Source organism: Mytilus californianus, unplaced genomic scaffold (assembly GCF_021869535.1).
Source record: "Mytilus californianus isolate M0D057914Y unplaced genomic scaffold, xbMytCali1.0.p SCAF_10, whole genome shotgun sequence".
Lineage (NCBI taxonomy): Eukaryota > Metazoa > Mollusca > Bivalvia > Mytilida > Mytilidae > Mytilus > Mytilus californianus.
Window position 1 is genome coordinate 78,500,136 of NW_026262582.1, and position 11,957 is coordinate 78,512,092.

Genomic DNA, 11,957 nt, shown 5'->3' on the forward strand with positions numbered 1-11,957 from the left:
AAAAGAGATGATTTTTCATTTCCTATCGTTAATTATCCATTTTTAGATGGTGACGTTCCCTTGTCACCATCTTATGGTGTTTATATATCTCAACTTGTACGATTCGCTCGTGTATGTAACAACGTATTAGATTTTAGCGAAAGAAATTTATGTATTACTGAAAAATTATTACACCAGGGTTTTCGATATCATAAACTAGTCAAAACATTTACTAAATTTTATCATCGGTATAAGGACATCATTCGTAAATATAACTCAACATGCAGACATCTTATACGTTCGGGTATTTCACATCCAATCTTTTATGGTAATATTCTTTACAAAGCACAAAAATGTCAGTATTCACCTCAAAAGCTAACAAAACCTTTAAACAGACTTACTAAGAAGGGATATAGTTACGATACTGTTGTCAGGTCATTAAAGATTGCATATTTTGGCTTTAATATTGATTCACTTATAGGGTCTTTGCATCGGAATTAAACATATTTATTCTAAAACCAGTTGTTGGCATGACACGGGTTATGTTTTTCTCATATATTATATGACGGTATAATACTAAACATCTAACAGGAGGGATTGTGCCTGATATTCATATGATGAAGACATAATCTTTCAATCAGTTTAATTGAGGTCTGGAGCTGGCATGTCAGTAACTGATAGTAGTCTATTGTTATTTATGTATTATTGTCATTTTGTTTATTTTCTTTTGTTTCCTATTCTGACATCGGACTCGGACTTCTCGTGAACTGAGTTTTACTGTGCGTACTGTTGTACGTTTGTTTTTTCTACATTGGCTAGAGGTATAGGGGGAGGGTTGAGATCTCAAAAAACATGTTTAACCCCGCCGCATTTTTGCGCCTGTCCCAAGTCAGGAGCCTCTGGCCTTTGTTAGTCTTGTATCATTTTTAATTTTAGTTTCTTGTGTATAATTTGGAGTTTAGTATGGCGTCCATTATCACTGAACTAGTATACATATTTGTTTAGGGGCCAGCTGAAGGACGCCTCCGGGTGCGGGAGTTTCTCACTGCATTGAAGACCCATTGGTGGCCTTGTGCTGTTGTCTGATCTATGGTCGGGTTGTTGTCTCTTTGACACATTCCCCATTTCCATTCTCAATTTTATGAGTCTTTCAACTTAGGAATATGGTGAGATTTTGTTTGTCCAGTGACAATGTGGGGGTGGTGGGTATGTGAGCGTGCTCAGAAAGGTTCTTTAATTTGAGTAAGAAATGATCACAAGGTTTACTTGTCTGTCAGGCTTAGTTTCTCTGACCTTGTCCTCATTTTCATGGGTTCATTGACAACGTTAAGTTTATGTGATACATGTAGTAAACGTTGACCTTTACAACTGTCAACATAAAATCAATCATGGTTAATAGAGCAGGTGAGCCATTTCAGCGTGTGCACTTTTGTCAAACTGTAATATGTTGTGACTGATCTAAAATGGAGTCCAGTTCGATATTATTGACGATTTTCACTTTTTTCATTGATCAGTGTTGCATGCAAGTAGTTATGTCCTCTTCTTAAATACTATAACCAATAGGTCAACTATATTTGGTCTGTGGAATGATAATTATGTGTACATGTCTGTCTGTCAGGGATCCTTTGACCTTGACATCAAGATCATGGTTCATTAATTAATATTAAAATTTTTCGGTTTGGTCTGTTTCTTTTATACTATGAGTAACTGGTCATTTATGGTGTATGAAATAGTTAAAAAGTATATGTTTATGTCTGACTTGGTTTATCTGACCTTGACCTCATTTCCATGGATACTTGATAATGTTTAGTTTAAATGATACATATAACACTTTATCGTAAGTAATATCAACATACACTCATTCATGGTAAGTAAAACAGGCGACACATTTCATCTTTTCGGCTCTTGTTTTCATATTATGAGTAATAGACCAACTGTGCATTTGGTGCATGGAATGACTGTACTCTGTACTTGTCTGTTGAAGGGCTCATCTGACTTTTACCTATTTTTTATGGTTCAAAAGTCAATCTTTGGTTTTCTTGGATTGATTTGTTTCTCCGTTTCTCAAGTACACTATGAAGTACTATGGAGTAGTATTAGCAAATGTTTAGTTGTGTTTTGTGTATGGAAAGACTGTTTCTAGTGCAATTATTTTGTATCAATGGTTCTGATTGGATGACAGTAAGCGTAAAATTCTCTATCTCCTTGTCTGAAACAAAGGAAGCCGACATTTTGAATTGCGGAATGTATTGACATGTAATTTCTACAATAATGAGCAAAATAACTCACATGTTGCACCTAAAAATATTCTTTTTATCAAATATTATTACATTCTGAAGCGGCCAAGAAGCCAGAAAACGCTCGGTGCATACTTATGACGTCACCTAGTTTAGGGACCAAAGAAGATAACATCTTTTCGCAGAATTTCTGAAATGAAAATTTAATACTGAAATCATGATTGAAATTTAATTATGAATTTGTTTTGCATTATAAAAGAAATGACTGTATCGTATTTGAAGCTTTGCGGACGTCCATAGTTAGTTTTGCTGTCGCAAATACCCGTTTACCTGTCTCCGCTACGCGTCGCCAGGTAAACTAAATGTGCGACAGTAAAACTACCGATGGACGTCCGCAAAGCTTCAAATACGATACAGTTATCTCTTAAATGGTGTACTTGGTCGTCTTGCAGATTTCACCGAAGAAAAACTGACAAAGCCATAGCAAAATACCGAAAGACGACTTACAGAGAAATAATTTCCATAAAACACTACGTAGACAATAAAAGATTGTGAAACAAAATAATAAAAAATACTAGGATGCATGAAATGCTACGGACGGGTAAGATGATCCTGATACACTAGTGGCACCTGTCAAGTTGCTCTGGGAAGTACAAATTATATTACTTGTCGAACTTAGGGTCGAACTTGACTTGATTCTTGACTTACTCAAAACCTTAATTCGAATTTCAACTATCGCTCTAATTCGAACTTGAACTCTAACTCGATTGGTAGTCAGTCTCATCTTGATGTATTAAATTTACAAAATATTCGAATTAGCTCTCGCCGCGATATAGACTTTTTGCGCTCATGCAGCGTAAAGCAAACACCAATCAATCATATTGATGTATCGTGCAGTGAAGAAAGGTAGGGTTTTATACTTTCATTTTATTTTCAGTTTATTAACATCGAAATTTGCAATTGCATGTCCTTGAAAACTTAAATTATTGGTCATTTAAAAAAGTTTTATTATTGAAATGGTGAACGTTGCACATATGTTACTGGGCATTTTGTATGGATCAACAACAGTCCACAATTGGACATGATCTTTTATTGGTACGAATATTTTATTCTTGCTGTTGTCCTTTTGTCCATTCCATACTTTTCATTTGATAATAATAATTAAATTCATATATATGTCGCCTGCACACATTAACCGTATAACCTTTGCTTGTAATCTAGCAGGATAAATCAAATAGGTTATCAAAATCGTAAGAACAGGTCTGGAGCAAAAGGTTATCAACATAGTAAGAACAGGTCTGGAGCAAAAGGATATCAACATATTAAGAACAGGTCTGGAGCAAAAGGTTATCAACATAGTAAGAACAGGTCTGGAGCAAAAGGTTATCAACAAAGTAAGAACAGGTCTGGAGCAAAAGGTTATCAACATAATAAGAACAGGAGCAAAAGGTTATCAACATAGTAAGAACAGGTCTGGAGCAAAAGGTTATCAACATAGTAAGAACAGGTCTGGAGCAAAAGGTTATCAACATAGTAAGACATGTCTGGAGCAAAAGGTTATCAACATAGTAAGAACAGGTCTGGAGCAAAAGGTTATCAACATATGCCACTTAAACTTAATCCTAACGTCCACAAACATGAGAGTTGACCTTCTGTTATGTTGTCTTACTGGTATGTACGGGCACACAATTTTTTGTCAATATTTGCATTGAGCATGTTGAGGCAGTCTTTTTTTTAAAGTGTTTAATTATTTGTATGCCCCCGAAAAAAGTCTGGAGGTATATTTAAATCGCCATGTTTGCTTGTCGTTCTGTCTGTCTAATTGCAGAACACAACTTGGAACCGGGTCAACATGTTAAAGGTGGGATATTTGAAATAACATCATCGGCGGCAGCTGTGACATCAACATTTAGCATGTCTGTTGTTAAGTGATTTTTTTTAGAAATCATTAACTTTGTTAAACTTTCCTTCTTTTAAATTTGGAGAAATTTTTTTTTATGACCAACAGACAGTAACAATAGCAAAATTTGAAATTTTTTTTGTCAATTTTTCCGTAATTGAAGGTACCGGTAAATTTAGAAATTTTGAATTGATAAACTGTTTTTTTCTCCTCATTTTACTGTTGAATAGACTTTTGTTAATAGTGACAAAATTAACTAGCTATTTAACAGGTTATACATAAGGAAATGACTGTACCAAGTCAGAAATATGACAGTTGTTTTTAATTCGTTTGGTATATTTGAGCTATTGATTTTGCTATCTGATAAAGGACTTTCCGTTTTGAATTTTTCCTTGGAGTTCGGTATTTTTGTTATTTTACTTTTTATTTATGATACTTCAAACTATGAAAAAAAAGTTGAATCTGTTTTATGTAGTTGAATGTCAATTTTTATTATAAAACACGTGTACATGGACTTAATTTTAAAAGAAAATACTTCATATTATCGAAATCTTCACTAATGTACAGCTATCTTTGAGGAGTTGTTTAAATTCATATTTCCACGCATTCATTTTGGTAAATCGGGAGCGCATCCAGATCTAAGATTACTAGTTTAAAATAGTTCTTACATATGATTGATTAGCCTATGGACAATTACAGAGGGACATGTAATATAAATGAATATTTGTAATTGAATTACGTTTGTTAAGGAAGACAACTCTTACAATCACTAATGCTTTTCATTTGACAGATTTAAGATGAAACCCAGCAAACACAAAAACATCTTAAAAATGTTTTTAAAATGTTGTGTCTAATGTCATGAAAATATTACAAAAAACGTGAGAAAAACATTAAATGTATGGTAGAATATATATCGCTAAAACGTTTTCTAATATATTTTTCTAAAATATTTGCATAATATAATTAAAATGTTGTAAAGAAATATCATGATAATGTGAAAAACAATGGCGTATAAAACATTTTGATAATCTTTTAAAAAATATTTTCTAGAAATATTTTCTGAACGTTTGAAAAACATCATGAACATCAAATAATGTTATAAAAATGTTTTTTGGATGTTTTCTTGCAAGTGAGACTGTTCCTAAAAAATGTTTTCAAAATGTTTTAAGAAGATGTTTTTGGTTGATATCTAGATTATATCAATATAAATATTTCTGTACTTTTGATTGAGTTTCCTGCTTTATTAAATAAAAATCATTAGTTAAATTAATTTATACACAGTGATTAGTTCTATATACAAACAAGAATAAATCAGTTGTTTTGCTAAGCATATGAAATTCACAATTCAAAGTCTCTAAAAACAAGAAGTATCTACAAATTTTGACACATCCAAAATGTCAGACACAACTCATCATGGTCAAGCCACTTACCAAATATGAAGTCATTCTGTTCATCAGCATTACTAATTAAAGTAATGAAAAATTTGAGAACATTCAACAGTTTGAAATACAATGTATAAGTAAACAGGAAACAGGTGCCAGATACAAAAATGTTCACACATCACAGTTCATCACTATCAAGCAGCTCATTAAATATGAACTCATCTTTATCAGCAGTTTTGGGAAAAACAGTGATGAAAAAATATTTTGTTGGACAAAATCCGACAAATATAGGTGGACAGACGACAGACAGTGCAAGAAAGCCCACATTCCAACCACAATGGTATAATGTTTAGTTTTTCACTCTCAACTTTTATTACCTATCTTATACACATCATGCATATGTCAACCTGAACATGCATGACATATATGCCATTGGACATTATGCAAACATTATACACATTTTTAAGTTCAAGTTACATTGACTAAAACTTGTGTCCCAAATTCTGATTTTTCAATACAACTTCTCTTTCTAAACTAAAACGCTACACTTCTAATAGGGTTACATCTTAAGTCAATAATCATTGATAATTGGCTGAACAGATGAGAGCAAAACACCATTTTACATCAAATATTTGATTTATTTAAGAATACACTGAAAAAGTCAATCAATTGTCTTATTCAAAATCACTTGGAATGTCTTGTAGTGTCTTATATCTTTTTTTTGCTGTGCCATGCTTCTGAAAAAAAATTAATCTTACATTCATATATAAACTTCTTGCACATTCCTTTATTATAGAACGTTTCACGTTGCCTGAAGGATATACATCCCCTCCCCTTTAAAGTTTTGAAACAAATAACGATGATAGTCTGTCGGAAGGGGACGATAAATGGCGGACCGTGTTAAAAGAGAGCAATATGCCACGCTGAACTTCATTTAGTTATTAAAAAAAAAACACATAAAAAACTTAAGACTAGATATGTGTCCAGTCAAGAGTCTTATTTCATTATACTCGTTGATTGTTGTCTATCATATTTTTTTTCTTTTATTGTTTTGTATAAATCAGGCTGTTGTTTTTCTTGTTTTTTTTTTAGTTTTCATTAAATGCATTGTATCATGTAGGGGCCTTTAAAAGCCCTGCTACATAATGTCTTTAAACATCTTATTGTCCTTTTTAAGTGTTAAACTCTGTAGAGTGACATAGTTTATAACTTGTCATTTGTATCTAAGGGCATATGATACAGTCCTAGAAGTATACTATAGGCACATACTAACTTATCGAAGTGTTACGCATTGTTTTCGCAATGATGATAATAATATAACTTAACTTCCGAGAAACACACAGATGTCATTAAATGAGTTTGTTTATATGTATTTGAAATACTTCAAAGAAAAGCAAATATGTTGTAAAGGAAAGCAAATATGTTGTTTATGAAAGCACACTGTTGGACTAAAAGATTGATTTAAATAAACAACTTGTTTCTATTTTGTCACAAAAAAAATAATTTATTCAAATATCCAGATATCTTTTCTGTATTGCAATGTATTGTATGCCCTTAATCTTGAATGTAATGCATTGTTTATGCTAAATATTTGAATTAAATATGGAATAACAGTAATTCTGTATGAAAATCTTACTTCAAAAAAAAATTCTCCTGAAAGGTTGTAGACATTCCAAAGAACCTGCGCCACTTCCAAATTGTAAACCTGCATATTGAACTTGTCCTTTGTGGCTTTTCTTTTAGCTCCTGTTAAAAAATAAAAGATACATTGTATGTACATTGTGTGTATGAAGCAATAAATATAATTTTAAGCAACAGTTTATATTATCTTGCTTGTACTGAAGTCTTACATAGTCTTTGTAATGTTCATTAAGCTGTTAAGGGAAATTTAATTTACTGTTTTGCAAATACATACATACACTGATTTTACTAGAAAAAAAAATCTCCATATTCAAATGGTGCTTATATTAGTGTTATTGTAACTTGTTTGTGTGCCTCGGAAACAAGGTATTGAGTCATGCTTATTGCAATAGTTGTTGTTGGTTTAAGTCTGTGAAATTTCTTTTTCATAACGTGTATTTAATGTAGGCAGTTAGTTGTTGTGTTTCAATTGTGTTGAGAAAAATTTAACATTTGTTTGTCAAGGCTTTAAAGTGGACTATATGGCATTGGTTTTCTCAAGTTTAAAAAGCCGTACACTGACCTATAATTTCTTTTATCCAAGTCATTTAAATTCTGGTGGATAGCTGTCTCATACACCTTATTGCTATTTCAGTATTTGGAAATCTGTCCTGCTTGAACTTTTTACATCAGCATACGTCATACAATAATACACCTTATCGCTATTCCCGCTTGACCCGAGAATCTATCCTGCTTGAACTTTTGACGTCAAACAACAATCACTTTTCCATTGTGGCATCAGATATTATTTATGATGTCAAAATTTTAAGGGAACTTGTGACAGTTGTGTGATGTCCAGTAATGGTGGACAAATAGCGATAAGGTGTATTACTTTTAATTGTGGTGTCAAATATTTTCTAATATGACGTCAACATTTTACGGGAACTTTTGTGATGTCCATGGCCAGTAATGGCGGACAAATAGCGATAAGGTGTATTGGCAATCAAACACACAAGCCACATATCCTTATAATTTTTTTATATCAATGAACAAATTCATAATTGGTGTACGTAGTTGCTTGAACAGTGGCGGATTTAGGGGCCCCGACCCCCTTATGGACTACTTATAAGATAAATGTATAGACTATTTACAAGTATCACTCCAAACGTTTGCTTGCCTTGGGCAGGGGCCCCCTTTTTTCAAAACCTTGATCCGCACCTCCAGAAACAGATGTAATTTGGTTCCGATTATGATTGAACACACACAATGAATGCACAAGTTTCATCTTAACAGATTAATCATTCTTACCAAGTGAGTATATATCGCGTAATAAACAATTTTCTTGGCTCTCTTTGTTGATATCCTGTCTTCGTTTCGAAATTCAAATTTCAAAATCATTTCCGGTGATAAAACAAAAGTCGATTCCGGAAAAGGTAGGTTTTCCGTAAGGCATATAAACGATACGAAAATTGAACTTAGTACAGTTACAGTTTTCATTTCTTAATTTCTTAAATATACACGAACGAAATGAATAAACATTAAAGAAAGGTGATTGTTAATTAATACATTATTGCTTAATTTAATGTTGACTCTTTTGAATTTTAATATAAGAAGGAATAAAATCTGACTTCAAGGATCTTCAAGATATCAAGTAAGGATTTCAACCATAGTATCTTGCTTGTCATGATATTGATGACATGTAGTACTATATCTTATCCTGAAAAAAACGAGCTAATTCCACAAAACGTTGTTTGTGGGGTTTTGAATAAAGTTTAAATAAAATGTTATGAATAAAATATCAGTAAGACTATTAAATAATGTGTATGTCAAAATATTTTATAGAAAACATTTAGCTGATATTTTTCAGATTTTTTATGTAAAACATTTTAATTTTACGTTATAAAACATTTTATGCAAATAGCAAAACTATATTTTCTGTAAAACATTTTTTTGCAGAATGTTTTTTGGATATTTTGAAAATATTTACTTTAAATGTTGTTAAAATATAAAATACCAATTGAAGAAAATATTATTTTTTTATATTATAAAATATCTACGGGATATTTTAGAACAATGTTTGAGAACATGAATAAAAGATATTAGCAAATAATATTTTGTTAATGTTGTAAACACATTTTACTTAAATGTTAGAAATAAAACATTTCAAAAACAATAAAATAAACATTTTTTTTATGTTTAAATGATATCTTATTGAAATATTTTGTGAGAGACGTCCATATGACATTTGAAAAATGTTTTTAAAATGTTGTGTGTTTGCTGGGAAGGTAGCGGAAAATGCCGAGGTTTGCCGATTGTAAGTCATTTGTGATAGCAAGAATCTTCAGAGTTGATATGAATTAACGTGAAATCGAATATAATCTGTGTTATTTTGAAGTTAAGAATATGTTGACATAAAGGTACTAGTGATTTATAAAATTTAAATCCGTTCACAAAGTTCTATTTTCAAAATGCCTTGAAAAACAGTTATATTTTACTTTGAACAATTTTAGATGTTTCTAACTTTCAGGGCTATTTGCCAGAGTGACTGGTTTAATAGACTGGGCAGCTGCTATAGCAGCGGCTGGAACGGCTGCCAATGCTGTAAATGCCGGTGCAAGTGTACTTAATGGCCTTTTAGGTGGTTCCGGTTATAGTGTTGCCTGTACGGTGTAAGTAGAAAACTGGACCAAATACCCTTTGATTTACCCCGAATCATACATCAATGGTGTATTATTGAAGCTCCACCGGTGGTAGTGAAACCAGGACAAAGGGAACAGTTCGTAAGTAGCAGACTCTCAAGACCGGTTTAAATGTTTCTCTTTACTATTAACACAGGGAGATAGATGTAGTATGATTGTCGATGGGGCAACTATCCACCAGAAAGCATCAACGAATCACCGTATGGCCTTCAACAAAGAGTAAAATCCATAAAGTATAGTCAGCTATCGCAGTCTCTGACATAAAAATAATGAAAACATATTCAAACGAGAAATGGTCTGATTTATGACTAAACAATAAACGAAAAACAAATATAACAATCTGCAACCAACGACGTCCACTGAATTGCAGTTTTCTAATTTTGGACAGGCACAAAGAACATTACGGGGTTATTATGTTTTCATCATATTCATTATTCAACCCTCCACTAAAAGTGGTGTAACAAAAAACATCAGAAAAAACTGTTTACATCAATTCTTAACTGTTCATCAAAATCTGGTACCCATTTATAAAGGGAAATAGAAAAATGTGCAAAATGTGATGTAAAATACGGAGAATACGTATGTCTTACATTAAACTATAACTCTCAAGGGTAATTTTTACTGTTTCTTTCATTCTGGATACAGAATTTTTTTCCCCATAGACCGTCTTCTTACTCCAACAGTAGACTTAGTGATTCCTTGTCAGTCACAGTTAAACATAGATTTTGCAGGAGAAACAACACTAATTGTTTCCAAAAAGCTTCTTTTGCATTTATCATGTTTATATTTACAGAAAATGAGCTTTGGTTTTATTGTGTGACCATGAACAAGTACAGTCACAGAGGGCAAATTTTCCCTATAGGGGTAAATTCCGTTTAAATCTCAGATTGATTTCAATGCAAACTACTTCTTGAATAACATGTATACCTGTTTTACCTAACGAAATCAGAAGCTTTCATATATCATTCATCAAAGTACTAATATAGCCCGATCTTTTACAACTAAAACAACATGCAGCATTTTTGGACCATTCACATGACATTTTTACAAACACTGTAGATTCGCACAAAATACCTACACTGACATCATTACTTTTCAACCATGTAGTAAAAATAATAAGTGCATTCAATATTCAATGATTCAGCTATCAAAAACTATTTACCAACCAGTGGAGCACAGGTCATCTGTTTTATACAGAAAGCCCCACCCCCGCCCATTCATCCCTCCCAAATGGCTGGTCCGTAATGCCGTGTGTTTATTTACTGAATTTACCCCTAATATGATCTTTACGGGGTCAGTAAATTCCATATTGGGTGAGAGCGAGCCCCAATGTGTAGTTGCAGTTCAGTTTTTTTGTTGTTCCGTTGTTTTCCTCTTATAGCTGATGTGTTTCCCTCGGTTTTGGTTTGTGACTCGGATTTGTTTTCGCTAAATCGATTTATGACTTGAACAGCGATATACTACTGTTGCGTTTATTTACTGACCTTGTTTATATCAGATAAGGTCACTAAAACTCTATGTGACGAATTTATCTTACCGACTTCTTTAATATGGAAAGTTTAGACGTAGTTTGATATCACAATTTTCACAAAACATCAAACAGAACATGAGTAATATACAACGAGAAAGTCAGCGTCTCTCAGACATGTTTATGTCTAAAAGCATGAACCCGTCATAATTAAATAGATTTACAATGTATGTTAATTTGAGTTTTTTATAAGAGAAAACTTACTAGCTCTGCTACTTACCAATTATTTGAAATGGACATCGCCCACTGATTGTGTAGCTAAACTATAACACGTCCACTGACCATATATTCAATATCCACGGTTCCCACGTGTTCGCTTTTAACCAATGTTATTTTTAGAAATTTATAGGAGCTAACATAACGAAGGACACATGAACGTAAATGTACACACATCGTAATTATCATTCTTTCTGCATAACACATAAAGTACCAAGCAAATATATGTATTGTTACCCAAAAACTATGCATTTCCTTTCGATCACATGAAAATTAAGGATATTCATTCTACACTTTTCATGGTCTTGAATTCTTAAAGTATGACAGTTGTAAATATAGAGGTGTCCTTTGGGTGTTATACTGCCAAATAATAGAACGTCACATCCGGCTTCATAC

General features: G+C 32.5%; 1 long non-coding RNA gene across 1 annotated transcript; it reads right to left on the minus strand.

The window, feature by feature from the left end:
* Positions 1–6,115: 6,115 nt before the first annotated feature.
* LOC127718610 (uncharacterized) lies at positions 6,116–7,916 on the minus strand. Its single transcript, XR_007989926.1, has 2 exons — positions 7,135–7,916; positions 6,116–6,235 (listed from the first exon to the last, which is right to left on the minus strand). It is a non-coding gene; the product is annotated as an uncharacterized LOC127718610 (long non-coding RNA).
* Positions 7,917–11,957: the final 4,041 nt, after the last annotated feature.